Below are 20,038 nucleotides of genomic sequence, written 5' to 3' on the forward strand. Positions count from 1 at the left end.
TAATAGGGATTTTGGTTATAACATGGGTCCAGGACTGAAATTCTAGCTGTTATCATTCTCTTTCTGGGTGGCAGCTGGCAGATGAATGTATATCACAGGACCATGCTGAAGGATATGGTCTGTATTTTCTGGGCAAGGTAACTTCAAATGTGGAGAGGGGTGAGAGAAGATGAAAATGGTGACATTGCTGTAGCAGTAGAGAAGAGGGAACAAATTTAAATCCACAGATCTTAGAAAAGAGGATAATTTTTGGTTTCCTCCTGTATAATAAAAATAATAATAATAATAATAATAATGATGATGCTGTGATTTCAATGGGAGAAGTGTCACTGTATCAAGTTACATATCTTAGAAATTAAAGTTACTGCTGTCTTTGACATGAATCAAGTTTTTTCCTTAAAGGGTACCCTTTTGAAAATAGATTTTATCTCTGCAAAAGCAGAAAAGCAGATTTAATATCTTACAGCATTCAGAGGCACTGTGAGGTTATTACGGTAACCTGTTTATCATTTCATCAAGAAATGTTATTCACTGAACTGTCTGGGCCTCTTCTTCTCAAAGGAATTTGTCTCTGAAATAGAAGCACAATCGAGCTCTGCAAGCTCTGCTTTATACAATGTCTGGTTCTTCTCTGGTGTTATTCCTGTTATGCTTTACTCCCTAATCAAATGAAAAAGCCTTCTTACCCAAGGAGATCCTTTCCCCTAAAAGATCACTTGATAACCTAAAGCTTTCCATGTCAATCAAATACCTGGTTTGCACCTGCATTACTGCATGCAGTTTGAAAAGTTACTGCATTTTCTACTGCTGCTGTGCCTAGAGCCTGCCAGTCTCACAAATGAAGTTGTTTTAAAAATTTTTTTGCTTTTTTTGACAATCATGTTTTCTGAGAAACACCAATACAAAGACAAAATACAGGGAAAGGTTGATGGCAGGCAAGTGTTCTTTGACTTAAGATATTGTACAAATAAGACAGGGATAATGGTATGTGCTAATAAATTCCTGTAAATCCCTGACATCTATTTTGGAGCTATATTAAATTGCATTAGCATCATTATTACCTTCACCCTTGCCAACATGTCTGTGATTGCTGCTGCACAAAAGCCCAGACTGGAGACAGACAGTACTAAGAAACAATAAGTAAAAGGTGAAATAAAAAGAGAGTATAATCTGGAGTAGTGGTTGCAAAGCTGGAGAAGGGAATGCTTTTGAGCTGAGAATGGCATTGAGAGGTAAGCAGGTGAACCTTCACACATGAAAAGTAGAGCAAGAAATGTATTCCTTCCAAATAGTGTAATTGCTTCCAAGTTTCAAATCTGTGAGATCCTAAAAAATGATCTGAAGTGGAAAAAGTAGAGAATTGGAAAGGGTAGCTATGCAGTTTGATTCTCAGAAATTACTTGGAGTTATAAAAGGTTTTCCAGAAGAAACTAAGATAACTTGAAAATTAGATTAGAGACAAAGGAAGCTAAAAAATAAATAAGACACATATAAAATTAAATGTGACCTAAAAAGACTCAGGGAATTGAAATCCTTTTTTTATATTGTCTTTAGCAAGAAATGGAAAGAAAAGGAAGGCTTGGCAATTAGAAGACATTTGAGATCATGTAACAACAGCTACGGATAAAAAAGCAGATTTGGGAATACTTGGAAAATACAGAGACAAATCAATCTTTACAGATGATGTTTAATGAGACTTTATAAATGTCTGACCACTTACAAAAATCAGTAGCAACAGAGATGGCACCAGAGACTCAGTAAAAGAAAAGGCATTGCCCAGTACCAGGACAGGAAAAAAAAAAAAAAAAGGAAAAAAGGATGAGTGACAATGGCAACTACTATCTAGTAAGGACAGCAAATAGATAAAATGTGCTGTGTGATAAAGCTATAGAAAAGAACAGGGTGATTTCATTGTGCTCTCATGAAAGGATCACAACACAGAGGATAAATACTGCAGTTTATGTCAAAATTTGTATGATCTTTCACCTATATTTTTCTTACTGTGTGAACAAATTAGAGCAACATTTCTAAGGTGAACAACAGAAATTATTGTGGTCTGGAGAAATCATTGTTAGGAAAGATTTAAAGAGCTAAAATAGTACGGCAGTTATGCAGTGAGAGAAGAAAATGAAGCAAAAAATGACTACTTGGGAAATTTGAACTCTGAGATGAAGGAAGAACAGAGGTATGTCACCTTATAGGAGCTTATAAGGTCATAGAACATTACCATGAGTCTTTGTCCTGGCTGAGAAACAGATAAGGAAATTCCATAAATCTCAGCCATCCCTATTTTAAGTAGGTCAGATCTGTCAACATTTAGTTCAGCTTAACTGGTAAATAATATCATAGACCTCTGGAAATCAGGATTAAGCGTAAATCCTGATGGTGAATGAAACTGGTTGATCTTGTTCCTTGTAAAATATGTACAAAATTGGTTTGGACTATTTTGTCTCTGTTTTTCAGCCTTGATATTTTTATCTTTGCCTCTGTGCCAGTAGCTCACACCTATACTGCAAAGTATGGTGCCCTGGATGGCGAATGCCTGGCCCAGGTTGCTCCCAGGTGAGACTGAACATAGCTGGTAGCTGTTGAATGAAGCCAAAATTGTGCCACAGGACTTGCTGTGGTTTCTACCATGTAGATGATTGTATACTAGGACAAATCTATCCTTAGCCTTGTTATGTTTGTTCCAAAAACTGCAAAAAGACTTTTAAGTAAGAGGAACTGGCATAATAGCATCCAGACTTTGTATGGTGCTTGAGCACCCTTTGTGTTATGCAGCTACTTGACTCTTGGGGAACAAAAGGAAGGAATTTGTGGGTGTGTCTTAAGTGAAAGCAAAGAAATGTGTGATGAGGTCAGATCAAACCACATACAGATAGGGTTCATGTTCCTGGCTTTTAGAAAGCTGCTGGGAAATCCATATGCCTTCCCAAAAGGGAGACACTTTCTGTCTCATTCCTACTGAGTCTCTCAGAGAAGACTGTTGTATCTCTACTGTGCAACAGATCTGCAATTACCAGCTTAAATGCCAAAAAACTATTTAATGGTCTGTAAAGTTTAAGAGATCTTGTAATGACAGCTTCACAAAGGCAATTGTTGATCTTGGCAGAACTACAGTCTGATAAAATGAAGTTAGGTATTAGTAAGCTTTTTTACAATGTCTCATGAAATCCTGATTTTCATGCTTATTTGAATAGTCTTTTATAGTCATACTATACTGAGTAATAAATATAGGTAAATAATAATAAACCAAACAAAAATATAATAAGTGATAATAAAGACATAAAATAATTATAAATAAATTGCAAATGTATGTGAAAACTAATAAAATACAGAAATAAATATAACACATATTTTTTATAATTATACATAATAAATTAGGGGTAATTGTCTAGCGAAAGGCCAGAGCTATTATGAAAATGAGCATGAAAATGAGGGAAATTAGGCTTCTTTCCATAGTTTCCAAAATTTAATGGATTCCAGACCAGGGAAATATACTGGCATTGTTTGTGATACAAAACAAAAGAATTACAAGATTAAATATCTTGGAAGACACAAGGATGGAACAGAAAGCAAATCTGATGAGTGATTGCAGTGTTGGGAAAGAGCAAAAGCAGCCTGTACAACATGAGACTGAACAGCATCAAATAACTCAGGGGAGTCTGATGTCTCCTTTTCTGGCCCTGTTTCAGCAGTGTGGCTGGCAGCATTTCCAGGCATGTTGTCTTCACAAGAGACTTGCCCACATGGAAGCCCCAGTTAGGAAATAGGAGAAATCATAGAAACAGAAGGCTGATCAACCTGAAATTAAATTTTACAAGAGTTTATAGGCCTGAATAGTGTGTGTTAAAAAAGTAGTCATTGCAGGCTATAATGAAATTGGTTGGATACAGGAGTAATTCCAAAGCCTGTGACTGAATCCATGTGATGGCATGAGATTTTGGCCCTTCTTCTTTATCGACAGGGGAGATAAGATTCCATGAACTATATATTTGCAGAAAAATGATTCTGAATGATTTAGGATGATCTCAGAGTTTATAACAAGTAGTTAAATGAAATAAAGTAAATAATCATTGACCTTGACTATATTTTTCTGTCTGCAATATTTTCTGAGACCAACTGGCCTTCTGAGGAAGGAATATGTCATATCTCACATGACATCTAACCTGGACTGAACAAAGTGGCAGAATATGCCCTTTTAAAAGATAATCCTGTCCTGACAGATGGATGGACTAGATAGATAGTAATAGTAATACTTTTATTGATATGTGATCTGCTTATAAGAGATAATAGCTCTTTTTGTTTTTAATTTATCCAAGTCTTACAGTTCAATATAATGCAGCTCATGAAGTAGCAGAGGATTGCCCAGGCAATCCAGAGGACAGAATGAGGCCCTCTTATTCTATCTTGCTTCTTTTGTTCAGTTTAGGCACCTGTCTCAGTGTTTGCAGTGCTTAAATTCAATCATATTCAGGCATATACTTCTCAGCCTGGACATAAGAATTGTCTGAAAGCACTAGATCCAGAAGTGATCAATTTTGAATCAATTTTAAGAAATAAAAATGCATTCAAAAATTTGGCCATGGGCTAAAATATCAGTGTTTCAATGAAACCCAAATTTATTTTAAAATGTTTCAGTATCTGAAAACAGCATGACATGGGCTAAATTATTTGCAATTTTTAAGCTTTTAAACTGCACCTGATATTTGCTCATTGTCAGTCTCCTGGAAGAGTTATGTCTGTTTCTCACAGAAGGTATATACCTGTCAGTAGTAGATCAGAGAAAACAATTGTGAGTCATGATGTGGGGGAAAGGAACTGTTGGCTCTGCACTTCTTTTGGTTTAATGAGCCAGCAAACAGAGCTGTGGTTGAAACATGAAGTCTGGAAGACTCTTAGAGTTGATCAGCTTTGCTCTGAGGTTGTTCACCTTGCTAGTAAAGCTTTTACTGGAAATAAATGTGTATTATATACTTGAGATTAAAGAAAGAAATTAGGCAGTAGAGTTCTGAGTATTTGAAGATGCATAATTACATGAATTGCTTTAATTTCTTCTTTTTTCCCTCTTTTTTTAAAATGGAAATGCATTTGCTTGAATTGTTGGACGAATGTCACAGCAGAGGATCTAAATTTATATGGTCTTAAGAAGTTAAATCTTAAGAAGTTAATTCTTAAGCAGCTAATGTCTAAGCTTTTTAAGTTTCCTAATCAGAGTGGCTGTAGACTCTGTATATAATGAAAAAAGAGCTAAAGGAAAATGTGAATAGAAACCTTTCTATTGATCACAACAAATTCCAGTACAAGAAGGAAGAAATCCTAACTCTCAATTGTTTGAGGAGTCTTACCCAGCAGTTTACATGGCTTTTGGCTCATAATCAGTAATACTTTTAAAAGAAATACTCAGATTCTCACATTTGAGCCTTGGATTCTAAAATCTCACTCTATTGCCCCCTTAGAGTGTTTTCTTTATAAACTTTTCAAATTGAATGTTGTGTCTTGTGTTTCTATGGCATTGCCATCATAGACAAACCATCTGCAAGCAGCCGGATTGTCTTCAACTAAGGCTTCTTCTGTCCAGCTAAATAAAGTGGCTCATTTTGAGGTGCCTGTGAGGGAACTTGGAAATGTAGAGAAGTGATGCCATCTCTAAGTAGATAACCTAAACCAGGGACCTCAGCTAACCTCTTCTACGCTAAGTAACGTAACAGGTACTTGTGAGAGGGTGTGGGTGATGTAAGCGGAGTATCCACATCCGCATGATGTGCAATGGACTCGGCACCGCTGCAAGAGGTGTGCTGCCAGTTAAAAGGTGCCAGACTGCTCTGAAAATTGGCTCATCTTTTGAAGTTTTAAGACAATTTTATGAGAACTCCTTTGGAGTCCTTATGAGTTATATTTAGAACAAAACAAAATATCTTTGGTTGTAACAGCATTTACTTGTGATGTACGGTGTTTAAGAAAATCCATTTAAACCGAGGGGCAAACCGTCTGGCCTGATGAACCTGCTAACCCCTGCCTTTGCTGCAATATGTTCAGAAAGAGAAGGTTACCTGAGATAAACTCAGGCAGCCGGTGCTGGAGCAGCTGTGAGGGCGTTGCCACCTGCACACCCTTCAGCCATGGCTCGTCTCAGCCACAGCAGCACACGTCCCCTTATTAAAGCCCCATCTTGCCTTTGCTGTTCCAGATGAAATTCTTGTTTCCCTGGGAGATTTTCCTGATGAAATGCTCAGGGTCCTGCTGATGTGTGCAATTCCGTTCTGCTGAGTCTTCCCTAGCACAAGCATCTCACACAATTTTAAAGCAGAAGGCACTCTTTTTTACCATAAGGCAAAGATTTAACATTATGCAAAGAAAGTTCCAGAGCAAAACTTACATAATATGAATGGGATTGCAGTCATAGTTTTATGGGCATTTTAAGCTCCTGTTAATATTTACTATAAGAAACATGCCCATACAGGATCAGATCACAAAAATGGCAGATTATTGCAATTATAAGCTTGGAGAAAATATTTCAAAAATAGAGTTATTTATATTTAAAATATCTGTATTTGGGATCAAAGATAAAATATAGTGTTTCCAAAAATGACCTCTGTGTATATCTGCTGTGGGTAACACTTAAAAAAGAGGCACTGCTCCCATTTTTGGAAGATAGATGCTTATGTTTTGGTATAACCCCCTTAAATTTAAAACAGTTGTTCGTTCACTTTTTAATTTCATGACAATTAGGGGAAATAATTTCAATTTTAAGAACTGCATTGATGTTTATAAAAATGCTAGTGGTTTCACAACCATTCCATAATATCTACTCCAATGTCAATATTCCAGAAACCCTGGATCACATCCTAAAGTGGTTGATTACTATTTTTATGCACTACAATCAATAGGAATGTTGCTTGCACTTAGGACTTTGTTGGCATAGCCAGACTAAAGCATATTTGATTGCTGAGAATGATAGAAGAAAACCACCTAAGTTGTTTAGCTATAAAATTAAAAAGTGCTTTCCAAAGTGCAATAAGCTTATCATTTTCCAATGAAATGAATATCACTATGAGATTACAAATGCTATATTTTAGGATATACTTGGAAAAAAGATTATTCATTTGTTGTAGGCAATATAATATTTGTAAAATTTATCTGATTCTGTCATTCTATGCTTGTTGTTAGCCTTTGTAATTGTTCTTTCAAAAGGTAATTACATTCACAGAAATTGCAATTCAATTTAAGTATGTCACATTTTAGAAGATACTTAGACAAAAAACAAACCACAGGCCAATACCTCACTTCTCTAATTGGTGCAGTATGTGAAGTTTAATACTCTTGTACTTGGGCTTGGATAAAATGGACAGATTTTGGTACAAGAATGGTTTAGTTAATAAAACCATATTTAAATAGGTAGTAAGAACACCTTAAGCTTACATGTGGTGTGAACACATAAGTCAGTTGTACAACACAAAGAAGTGTCTTTGATATAAATAACTGCTTATGTGAATAAGTATTAAGACTGGAGAATAAAGATCTTACCCTTCCTTTTAGCAAGGAGTTCTCCATCCTGTTTCTATCTCCTTTAAGAATTCAATAAAGCCATCCAATGGATTGGAAGGACCATAACCTTTACTATGTCTTACTGAATTTGACTTCTTTCCAACATAGACAGCTTCCTAGATGATTCATTTTCTGTATTTGCTCTGCTTTGCTTTTGCTAGGATTCTCATTTTTTTTCTTTTATCCCCCCTTCTTGTAAAATGCTTTTGCTCAGCTGCCATTTCTATTCTTCACTTAAAATAGTGATAAAAATGTGTAGTTACAATGATGGAATGAAGTTAAAAGAAAAAGTAAAGAAATGAAAGTATAAATTCCCAAGAAAATTGGTGGGCTAAACCAGCCTCTAAGCAGACTTTAAAATTTCCCATGGATTAAATGAATGTATGTTGCTAAACTCACTCTTGGATACAGATTCCCTGGGAGTTTTCTAGGTGCAGGAGTGGTGCTTAGAACAATTAGAGACATAAAAGGGTGGTTGGCGGCCCCACTTTCTGCACTGACACTTAGAGATGCATTCAGTGGGACCTGTTCAGGTGGGCTGCGAGAGAAGTGAGAGGTTCAGATCATTTATCTCCTTTGCTGTGTCTACAGCTCAGTTGTGACTTTTAATGAGGAGCCAACCTAAAGGGTCTCTCTTGCTAAAGTATCTGTCAAATGATGAGCAACCAACTCTACAAGCAACTACAATGTCAACAGATGCTTGGTGAAGATCACACAGCTCATATTAAAGATTGCTTGAAGCCTTCTGGTATATGAGATGGCAGTCAGCAGTGTGCTGTGCTATGTGTTTGCACCAGTCTTTGCTAACACAAAGGCAGAGCATGCATGTGGGCACTCTGTGCGACAGAAGGCAGTGTCCTTTCTGAACCCACTCATATGGCACATGGACAGAGTGTGCATGTGCCCTCAGCACAGTGAAGGAGTTTTATTTCTCTCTTCCTGTAGCAAAACAATTCCCTCTTCTCACCCCAGCATCCCAGGCACCAGCAAGGTATTTGGCCTTTGTCTGTGTGTGTACTGCAGGAAGCCTGCGTGGTTGCTCCCAGTACCTTTAGAGCCACTGGTAGAATGGCTGTGTTGCTTGAGTTTGTACTTCACATCCATCTGTAAGTCTAGGGAAAAAAGCATTCTCAGACACAGATATAATAATGCATTGCTATGTTTAAATGCTATGTTTAAACTGCTGTTGATAGAGGTGGTTAGGTGTTGGAAATGGGCTTTGCTCCTGACACTGAATTAAGGAAAGTAGAGAACTAGAAAAAACTCTGGTAAGGGGAGGAAAGCTTAATCTAGGTTAAGGGTTTGATAACAGCCTCTATCCTGAAACTATGAAAGGCAGATCCATATTATTCTCCATTTATATCAATGTCAAGAAAATTAGCATCCTTTAAGATTTTTCGTTGTACATTTGGGATAGTGGATTATTGTCCCTATATACCCTGCTTAAATTTTGGTGCTTTAAAAATGCTATTTTGGCCACCAGAGGGCAATGATTTCTTCTATTCCTCAGCATCAGATGTAATTTATTTCAATGGAGAGTCAGATGTTAATATAACTCCCTGACATTTTTCAGCTTTGTAGTGTCTGCACTTTCACCTCCAAGTTCAAAACTGTCTGATGTTTGTAGTGACTCAGAATTCTTCACTTGTGATAGCTAATTAATGTATGTGAAGTAACTATGGTCTTTACAGTTCATGTTTTTAGATGTCTACAACACAGAGTTGATAGTTGGCCCATGTTCTAGCAGGTCATTTAAGATCAAATGAAAACATTTATTGGAAAAGTAGGCAAAATATAACATTAAAAAGAGAGTCTCAACACTCAAGGATTAGAAGTGTGTGTGTGTGTGTGTGTGTGCATTCCTATGACTTACTTTATCTGTCTATCATCTATCTATCTATCTATCTATCTATCTATCTATCTATCTATCTATCTATCTATCTACCTATCTATCTATCTTTCTAGCTATCTACACACAAACATCTAAGATCTTTGTCTTTGGACTGAATAGATACATTTTTTTACTAAAAATTGTAGTAAAATTTTCATTTTTGATGTCTTAATGTGAATTAGTTTGAGTAAGATTTATCCCTGTTATGCTGCCCATTGAGTTATTTTTTCTAACTGGACTTTTGAGATCATAGTTTAAGATTAAAATTTCAGCAGAGTAAGTTGGAGGTTATTCAGAAAAACTACTGAAGGTTATTATCTCTGTTTTGTAAACGAATTTCATGCCAAAATGAAGATTTAGTGGACAAGCTGCCAGAAGACTTCTGAATTTTTTGCCTCCAGAGCTACCACTGAATAGCTGGGGTCAGCAGAATTGCAGCTGTTTCAGGTTTTTAAATTATTTTGAGGCTGAAGACAGTCTTAGAGCATGATTCATCTTGACCAATGTTTATTCTTCTTGGTCTGTTTTGCAGAGTTTCTTAGTGGTCAGCTGTCCCATTGTGGTGACTGGGCTTCCACAAAGCAGATCCCTTGTCTGAAGTGGAACACATATATGGATGTCCTTTGATACAGATCCTTAGTATTTTGATAGGATTATGATCTTGAGATATGTGGAATAGCTATAAATAGGACCAGTATGCCCCTGCTGTTTGTATTTGCAGCATCTACTAGGACCTCTAGACAGAGGAGTGTGTCTAGCTTTAGAAAGCTTTAGCATCTGTTTCAGAGCAGATGCTCAGCATCATGTGCTACCCAAATTAGCTGGCCACCAGCCTCAACCTTGCTGGAGTCAGGTCCTGTCCTAATATATGAAAGAACAATCCTTTGCAGTAGGAACTCTTGCTGAGTGACCTGTGGATTTATTAATTACAAATCAAGCTGAGCTGTCACATGAACCTTCTGTTCCTGAGTTTAAAGACATAAAAGTTTTCACTTAGGAAGCACTGAATGCAGCTAACATACTTTGTGAGATCCTTCATAGGTATTATTCCTATAAACATCAATTATACCAAAAGAGGTTTGGAAGAGTATTTGTTGTATAGAAGCATAACAAAGATTGCTAAAGAAAAAGAAGTGAGCAAGCATTTAGACTATTTCTCATTTTGAGACTTACCAAACAGAGTAGTTATTAGCTGACATGTCAGGTTTGGAGTCTTTAGCCCTCTTTGTTAGCTCTTTTGTTACCTTGAGACTCAAGTCTGTGTAAGACTCATTGGGTCATCCCCAGCCAGATTGTGTGCCCACTTTCAGGGCACATCGATTTAATTTTATGCAGAGGGACTCATAAATTTTCCCCTAGCACTAGCCCTGCTCCTGCAGCAGAAAGCTAACAAAGGAGTAATGAACACTTTGCAAGTACTTTGAAGGGAAATCCCCAAATACTGGGAAATCTCTTCCAGGAATGTAGCTGTTTTCCTGCTTTCGTGTCCATCCTATGATGCTGGGAATACTAAACACCAATGCCCCGGTAAGAGTCTGGTGCAAAGTAGGCAGGCAGAGAACAGAAAGAACTGTAGGCAGCAGAGATTATGAGAAATTAACTTCTGAAATATCCCAGTTTGTTTCAGTCTTTCCTGGAGATGGGATCTGGTGGGATTACCAGCATGAAAGATGGGACACCACAAGTTTGTTCTTAACCTGGTCAGAGCTGTCCATACATTTTCTTCATCTTTAGTGGTTGCCAAACCTCTGGCATGGTTGTCAAGTATTGGAACAGGCTGCTCAGGGAAGTGGCTGAGTCACTATCTCTGGAGTTAACTACACAATGTGTAGATGATGTGCTTAGGGATATGGTTTTAGTGCTGGATGTGGCACTGCTGGGTTAGCAATTGAAATTGGTGATCTTACGGGTGTTTTCCAACATAAATAATTCTCTGATTCTATGGGGCAAAGCTATTTCAGCACATTAGAGAATCGTCCTTTGGGCAATGGGGAGTGCCAGTTTCATGAAGCAAAATGAGCCACTGCAAAAGCAACTTGATTCTAATTGACCCTAATTGGGAGGAGTTGGATGATGACACATTTGTTTTTGTGTATTTTTTCAACAATAGTAATGTCAAGAAAAATGAATATAGGTTTCCAGGAGCAAGAGCTTCCTGAGCTGCACCTTCTAGACCGCCTAGTGACTCCCCTTCTCCTCTTTGCCAGTGCCCTGGTGCAGGGTGGCAAGAGCACTCACCTTTATGTACAAGGTGTGTTTAAACACTGATAGCAGTTGAGCTCAGCAGGTACCAGGAATGCATGTCCACCAGGGCTTAAATTAGTCATTCTGGGGGTGGGCTTACATTCTGTAAGAAAAAAATGAGCATATTAAAATAAATCGGTGTAAAGAAGTAGATTCAGGATATTAACTATGCATTAGTATTCTAGATGCTTAATTTTAAAAGCTTAAAGTTTTCTCTAAAAATAAAAATACAGAAACCCTTATGAATTCCTGGAATTTTTCCTATCATTTTAATGATAGAAAAAATGAACTAAAATTTGAACTAAAATCTGGTTTCAGGAATTGGTGATGCCAAGAAATCATGTCATATGTTATCCCCACTATATTTTTGGTATATAGGCATGAGAATTGTAACTTTTCCAGTCTGATGAGAAAAGAGCTTTGCTATGTCTACAAGTTAGCCTTTGGTAAGGATAAAATGCCAGTTTTTTTTTGTTTTGAATGTAAGAAATGAATGAAAGAGCAATTCTGTAAGTGATTTTTTGAATATTTTTCCGGTATTATATAAAACCTCAAAATTTCCTCATAGGATATTATACATATGGAATAGACTCTTTTAATAAATTACTTTTGATTACATGATTACTATGGTCTAATATTCAAAGTGGGAAAAAGGTTTCTCAAGTGAGGTAAGCCCTATTCCTTTTTGAAAGAATCAAAGAATCTCATTAGTTTATGAATCATAACGTTGACTACATCTAATTAGATATCTGGTTTGAGTGAGCACCACAGTCTGAAACTAACTGTAATTTTTTTTGATTGACAAATGATTGACTTGTTACAAAATAATAATAAAAAGCTCCACAAAGATAAAATGGGATAAAATGAAATAACATTTGGGATAACATTTGGGTACTAGCAACTACTTGCCTGGAATTTTATGATGAACATTTCCTTTTTTCTTTGAAAATTATAACTAGTTGAATCAAATTTTTTAATGCAAGTGTATAGTTTCATGAGAACTCTAGTCTAGAAAGTTTTCCAGATCTATTAAGCAGTTTCGGTGCTTATAAAAACATGTAATTACCAGATAGCCCCCAGTCCCAACTGAATACTTTTTGGTTCCTTGATGGACATTTAAATTTTGATTTTACACCTTTTAGAAACATCTCCTGTGTTAAAATATAGATTTTGGTTTTTTTTTTTTTTTTTGGTGGAGAAGCTGGGAATGTTATGTTTCCATCCTCATACAAAACAGAAAATATTTTTAAATCTTGAAATTACTGTTGGGGTACAGACCTTTTCCCACCCAGCTCTGATAGCACGTAGTTATTTGAATAAGCAGGTGTCTGGAAATGCTGTATTCATTGTTTTTAGTGTTGCAAAGTGCCTTCCTTGGGGTTTTTTTTGGCAATTACCTTCAAGTGTCATCAATGATACTTCTATTTGCAAAGATCTCTGTGTATATAATTTCTTCCTTGTATTTGTGCACTGACAACAGAAAAGATTGGCATAATATAGACAGAAAAGCAAATAGACAATGACCATGTAAGAATAGCACACTTTGGAGTGCCATTAGGAAATATGAGTGTTGTAAAAGCTGATGTTATGAATCAAAGTTCCTTCCATTATGAGAATAAGTGCTGTTTTTCCAAACAAGGTTATTAGAGATAATAGAAAACTATTTCATGATAGTTATGTTCTTATGGAAGACATACTTCAAATGCCAAAGAAAATTTTAGACAAGCAGAAAAATACTTAAAGGATTATGCATGCAGGTTGGAGGGCTGGATTGCTGTTGGAAATATAAGGTGTATTTGTACATTTGCATTCTGGCAGGATTTGGGAAACAGGATCTGGCCTCAGGTCTAAACTATGATGTGACCAGAGATTCCAGGCTGTCAGCATATATTAACATTTTCAATATTATGTGCAGAAAATTCCATATATCAAATATATTCAGATTGATCATTAAACAGATGTACAAGCACTTCAGGTAGAAAAGTTGTGAAAAAGTCTGATTTTTTGTAAAGCTGTACTCCTTTCCACATCCTGCCTTTTACTGCAATGCTAAAAAGCTAGTGTTGTAAAGCTCTTTATATCATAGTGACCATTGTGAAGAGATAAGGAATCTGAAGTAGCAGAAATTGATCCTAGAAAGCTGTCAGTTTTCTCTAAGAAAACTCCCTAAAGAGTTAAAAACAAAAAGCAGGGTTACTAATTTTACTTATGACAGTATGCTTGGGATATGATAATTCTATTAAAAAAAAGAAAGACATTACCTGAGTATCTGTACAGCATGCTTATCTGTCTGTGTGCTCTGCTCTCCTTTTTTGACACTCTAGTAAATACAGTCACTTCCTACTTTTTGCTTTTTCATTCTTAGGTAGCACTCACAGGGACTGAAAATGCTATCCTCAAGGGATGTAGCTGCAGCAAGAGGATAGTGAGAGATTAAATAGATTAGTGAGGAAGAGGGGAACTACAGTAGTCTTGTTTGTTGTGAGTATATGAATTAAGATTTCTGGGGCACAAGAACTTCTTAGTAGGTATATTTTTATCAGTTGACTGTGAAAAACAAGACCAAATTTCAGTACTAGTGTAATGTAAGGATTTTTCAGATGACTATATATTCCTCAGAAGGAGCTGTCTCTCAGGCAGGCAGAGCTCAGAGTTACATGCATATTACTCCACATTTGTAATCACATATGCAAATCCTTACAGTAAGATTGGTTGATGAGGGGTAATTTGCATAACTCCAGTATGATTATTTCTCAGTAACTCTATCACACATAAATCCCTTAGTTCTGACAGTTATTTCTCACTATTACCTAATCAGAGTATAAATATTTGTAATAACTGTGATTATGGAAGTCTCTGGCTTTATAATCATTGGGATACAGGCAATAATTGGTTCCAGTTTTTATTTTCATAGGTTAGAGACAGTGAGCTCATCCCACTGCTAGGCTGTGCCTTGCTGTGATGAAAGCCTGGCTTTGGGCACTCTGAGAGAGAGAGCACAGGTTTTGTCAAGACAGTCATCACCCTTCAGAAGCATTTTACCAAAAGCATTTTGCCAGAGGCATTCTGCTCTGCAGGAGATTTGTCTAGGGAGGCATTCCCTGGAAGCACTTCCCTTCCATGGACTTGTCTGTAGAACTGTTCCCCTGAGGCTTTTTCCCAAGCAGAAAGAATTATTTATGTCATAATTTAAATGTTTTAACAACTTACTACTTTTGTATTTTTAATATATATTTTTCTATATGTCAATATAAAACAGACTAACTATAGTCTTAAACTGGTGGATGTAATATGTGTCACAAACAGGTTTCTCCAACTACCTTTTCAACAGCGATATGCTAGCTACAAAAATGGCCACTTCAGCTTCCCACTTCTTTCATCTGGAGCAAATTTACTGCTACCTTCTCACACTCCAGAAGGCATATACAGAGCCAAACTTGTCCTGCCCTCAATTCACATACACAGCACTCATTTATGCTGATGGGAGTCACACATACAGTCCAAACAGGAAGATAACATACTACATTTAGTTCTTTTGGGCAACAGAAATAAAATAAAATTCATGGTTTCATTTTGGGCTTCTGATTTTTCTTGAAAATCATCTGGATTAAATATTCAGTTGCATTTTGCGCTTTCTAGGAAGTTGTCTGTCACCTTTTAGTGAATATAAAACATCTTTGCTGTGTTTTTACCATTTGATGCTTTGCAAAACTGTGTATACATGTGATGACAATTGTTAGACAAAGCTTGCAAGTGAAATGTGCACCTGCTATATTTCCTTGCTGACTGCCTTTATAGAGCCTTTATCCACTGATTCCTACAGACTTGCTCTTTACTTACACCATTACAAATGAAGAATTACAGAATGCTTTCAGAGTAGGAAATAGGCCATTTCTTTCGTGTCTTCTGGATCACCTGAAATAGCTCAAATGGGCAAATCTTTCCTGTACTGAAATATGTGTCTGGGAGAGGACCCATGTGCTTAGTATCAGGTAACTCATGCAAGTGCCTACTCTTTCCTGGACTGGACTGCTAAGAGTTTTTTACTCCAGTCCTTAAAGAGTTAACTGTAGATAATGCTTTAATTTGGGAGACAAAGTACAGCCAAAAGTAAGGTAATTCTCTTTTCAGTGTGCTGTACGGGAATTCTGTTTTAGACAGCTGCATCTTTTCACTGCTGCACAGTATTTACCACTTTCCCAAGATGCTCTTGCCCTATTTTCCGAAGTTTCCCTTGAAGTACTACTGATTTTCTTTGGCCTTTAATATTATGCATTATAAATATGATTTGCTTAGAAGTTTGTAATGCCTTTTTATCAGTGGTTGGTATGGCTTGTGCAGCTGTTCTGCAATTACATACTATGGAGCTGAGCAGAAACTTTAAGACATGAAGCATTTCTATGGAAGTTTGGTAATTGAAAAAACCTGGCTTAAAAGTGAGACTTCAAATACTGGAAAATGGAAATAGACTTGTCTCTGAAAATGTTATGATGATTTTGAATGTCACTGCATTTGAAGGAATATCCACAAGGAGAGTGCTAGGCTCAGCACCGATTTAAATCATGTTCTCTCCAGTAGAGAAAATTAGTTTTAAATGTCATCTGTTTAATTGTTTGTTATGCCTAATTAAAAATGGTAATTTATTTGATTTATTTGTAGCATAGTTAGTATGTTGCTTTATTAAAGAAATTATAGAAGTTTGATTTCTAATTACAAAGACTGAGGATTTATTAAAGTACATATTTTGAAATATTTTCCTTTGGAAAAAATTGACACCATTTTGTTGGTATGGAGTTCTATAATTCTTGAAAAATGGACAGTGGGCAAAGGGAACATTATATCTTAATGAGATTATTCTTGCTTTATAGATGATAAACATGATAACGAGTAAAGGCTCTTTCTTACCTGCAGAAATATTCAGCAGTCAGACCAATTATTTTTACAATGGCTTAGCCAAAGAGCATTTGTTGTGGTCTAGGACACACAGCACAAGGGAAGGCTCATCATGCTGAGGAGGCTAGAGCTGAAGTGGCACTTGTGCTGGAATGGTAGCTGTATGCAATGACATTGGAAAGCAAAGTAAATCTGACACTATGTATTCTGGAGGAAGAGGTAAATGCACATGAAAATTAATAGATTTTTTCAAGAGCTTTTTAATGTAACAGTATTTAAGAAAAAGAAATAGATTATATAAGATGGACATTTTTTACAAAGAGCATCTTCAAAATGATGAGGAAAGGGCAGAAATACAGATATGGTTTTTCATCCCTTTGCTGCAGTGAAATTGACCTTTTTAGCTAGTTGGTGGAATCTTTTTTAATTTCTTTTTTTTTTTTTTTTTTTTTTCCAAATACATAAAGAGCATGTTGCTAAAATATCTTGATTTTTTCTGTATGGCAGAGATTGTCATTCTCAGTAGGACACTGCTTCTGCATATGAAAAAGAGAAGGAAGACATGGAAGTCATCTTTCATATTCCTAGTGATCTTTAGGGCTAGTAGTGCCCCTCACTCATGGGAGAACACCGTGTACATCTGGGAACTGGACCTTACCAGAGAGAGATGCATGTGCCTAACCTTAGTTTATTGCCCGTGTTATAGTATCAAAATCAGGATGCATGAGAAGCCAAGAAGTTCCTTGGCATTTTGCTAGTGAGGAGTGCCCTGGGGCTTGCTGCAGAGACAGTTACCATCCTTACCAGCAGGAAGTGGACCTCATTTTTTGCTCTGGTCTATTCCTACACTATGTGCATATAGGCATATTTTAAGTCATTGTGGATGTTCATTTCTTGGTTCAGTGCAAATTTCCCTTTTTGTGCTGTCGCAGCATGCTATTCTTGCCCATACAATTGAAAGCTTCTTTATTTACTAGGAAATCTTCCATGTGTGTTATTTTTAAGGTTCAGCAATATTTTGTAAATCTCTTTTACAATTTCCATGATTTACTGCATGAAATTTTATATAATTTCTTTTCTACACAGGAATTCTTAGAGAAAGTAAACCCAAAATCTGACTGTGCAGCTGAAATTCTTAAGGTAGCAACAAAATCTGCATAGGTTTAGGTCCTTGCATGTTTTCAGTGACTGTGTTATATTTACTTTCCTCTGTCAGGACATATCAAAGGACTAAAATTAGGTCAGATGATGCCTATTTCCTTTTAACTTCTATATTTAAATGAGAATCAAGACAAATATTTGCTGCTTCTTTGGTACACAGAAATATATTTGAATATTATTGAGGCTGTGACTTTAATCTCTGCAGTTACTGGAGACAAATAGGTTTCCAGTAGAGGTTGATTAGTCCATTTAGATATGAATTGCACAACGGAGGTTCCTGTTCCTCTTCCTGAACTACAGAGAACGCTTGACTCAGAGCTCAGTCCAGTCACCAGTAAGGTAAGATAACCCAGGCTCCTGCTCAAGGTCAGCTATGAGATCTGACCACTTGCTCTGGGTTTTATCTGGCTGGGCCTTGAAAGCCCTCAAGAATGGAGTGATGCTGCCTGGGCAGTGTATTGCACTGTCTGACTGTCTTCTTATGGTGTAAAAGTTTCTCCTAATGCTAGTCTGAACCTTTATTGTTTCAGCTTTTTGGCTGGTGTCTTTCACACTGGTGCCTCATGGCTGGGAAGTCTGGCTGTGTCTTCTGATGCTGAAGGACTGGTGTTTACTTCCTCTTGAGCCAGATCTGCTTCAAGCTGAATAACCCAAGCTCCCTCTACCTCTCCTCACAGGACTTCAGCTCCCAAACATTTTGGTGGCCTTTTGCTGAACTTGGTCTGGTTTATCCACTTCTGTCTTGTACCCAGGGAAGCAACACTTGCACAGTACTCCAGTGTGCATCACCATCCACTCTGATGAATGGAGAGTGATAATCCCTTCTGTGTTCTGCTCCTGTTACTACAGCCTAGGATATTTCTCATCCTCTTTCCTGCCAGGGTGCTGCTGTCTCATGCTGCTGTCTTCAGGGGTCTTTTCTGCAGAGCCTCTCCCCATGCATCTGTTTCCAGCCTGTATTGTTGCAAGGACCTTTTCCTTTCTAAAATGCAAGAATTTCTTTTGCCTTATTAAACTTCATAAGGATCCTTTTAGCCTGTTCCTCAAACCTGTATAGGCCCTTTTATATGACATCCCTGTCCTGCAGTGTGTCCCCAGTTTGGTGTGAAAATGCACTCTATTGTCTCAGAAACCTGCAGATCACTGGTGAATGTGTTAAGCAGGATGAGTTCTATGAGAATAGACTCCTGTGGTAGTCAACTTTTTAACCAGCCTCCCAATGGGAGTATGGCCCCTTAGTCATGACCCTTCCCAGATAGTCTGAGTGGATTTTTACCTGTCCATTTGTTCACCAACAGGTTGTAAAGCTGTAACTTGGTCACAAGAATACTGTGTGAGACAGAGTCAAAAGCTAAAGCCAATGTAAATGACATCTCCTGCTCTATCCTTGACTAAAGACCCCATTACTATACTCTAGAGTGATAGCAGGGTGGTCTGGCAAAACTTGTTTTTAAACTCCTATTCCTGGCCCTTCCATCGTCCTCCTGTGTATTACCTTTTAATCTTTCTATGCTGTAAGTTCCCAGTTCAGCCATGCAGACTTTCTGATAAATTTGATGACTTCCTGACTATTCTTGAGGATTGCTCTTGCACTTGTAGGAGACTGACAGACCTGCCAACTTCCCTGATCTCCTTTACTTTTCATACTTGCCATAAGATCACACCTGACAGTTTCCTGAATAAGTTAAAGTCTAATGACCTGAAGCCTGGACTCTGTTGTTTTACACTACATATCAAGTACTGTCCAGCAAAGTTTTGCAGTTATTTGTTACATTCAACATTAAATATCTTTATCTTATTTCTAGTCCTAATGTTTTTTCTTTCTTCATTTTAGCTATTGGATCATGTAATGATTTTTTTTTAATAAGGAAATAAGTTTTCTGTTCAGTGGAAGAAACTGATGTATTAGACTCTTAAATCACCTCTTGATCTTTAGTTGTTGAATTTACTCTTATCTCGGCTGCAAGGCACTATCATTAAGAAGCAGCTGTACTAACAGGTGACTCATACAAGCAGGTGCAAATTATCTCAGCTATAGGAATCTTTCCCTCGAGCAGATATAATGAAGTATTAGAGCAGGGATAGTTTTAGAGAGCTGCTGTTTCTGTAGTCAGCTGGGGGGAAGCTTAGGTTTCTATTTTGTTATTGTTTGAGTTAACAGTAAAAATCAGAACTCAGGGTCTCAGTAAGTTTGGACTCCATAGAACATCTGTTGACTAATCAAAACAGGTATTGCAGGCTCTACCTTCCAACTGTTCTTTAGATTTAATATTTGCAGTTTTGCAGTCAATAAAAAGGAGA

At 37.0% G+C, this 20,038-nt stretch overlaps 1 protein-coding gene and 1 long non-coding RNA gene across 6 annotated transcripts in view; both read left to right on the forward strand.

Moving 5' to 3' along the window:
• GRM8 (glutamate metabotropic receptor 8) overlaps nt 1-20,038 on the forward strand; it is a 316,002-nt gene that overhangs the window by 28,675 nt on the left and 267,289 nt on the right. The window lies entirely within an intron of this gene.
• The window catches only part of LOC146763438 (uncharacterized), a 55,417-nt gene that overhangs the window by 20,293 nt on the left and 15,086 nt on the right, over nt 1-20,038 (forward strand). The window contains exon 1 of the long non-coding RNA XR_014951991.1: nt 1-19,966. This exon is cut by the window's left edge and continues 20,293 nt beyond it. This is a non-coding gene — a long non-coding RNA (uncharacterized LOC146763438). The remainder of the gene's footprint in view (nt 19,967-20,038) is intronic.

This window comes from Lonchura striata, chromosome 1A, assembly GCF_050655825.1.
Source record: "Lonchura striata isolate lonStrDom1 chromosome 1A, ASM5065582v1, whole genome shotgun sequence".
Taxonomy (NCBI): domain Eukaryota; kingdom Metazoa; phylum Chordata; class Aves; order Passeriformes; family Estrildidae; genus Lonchura; species Lonchura striata.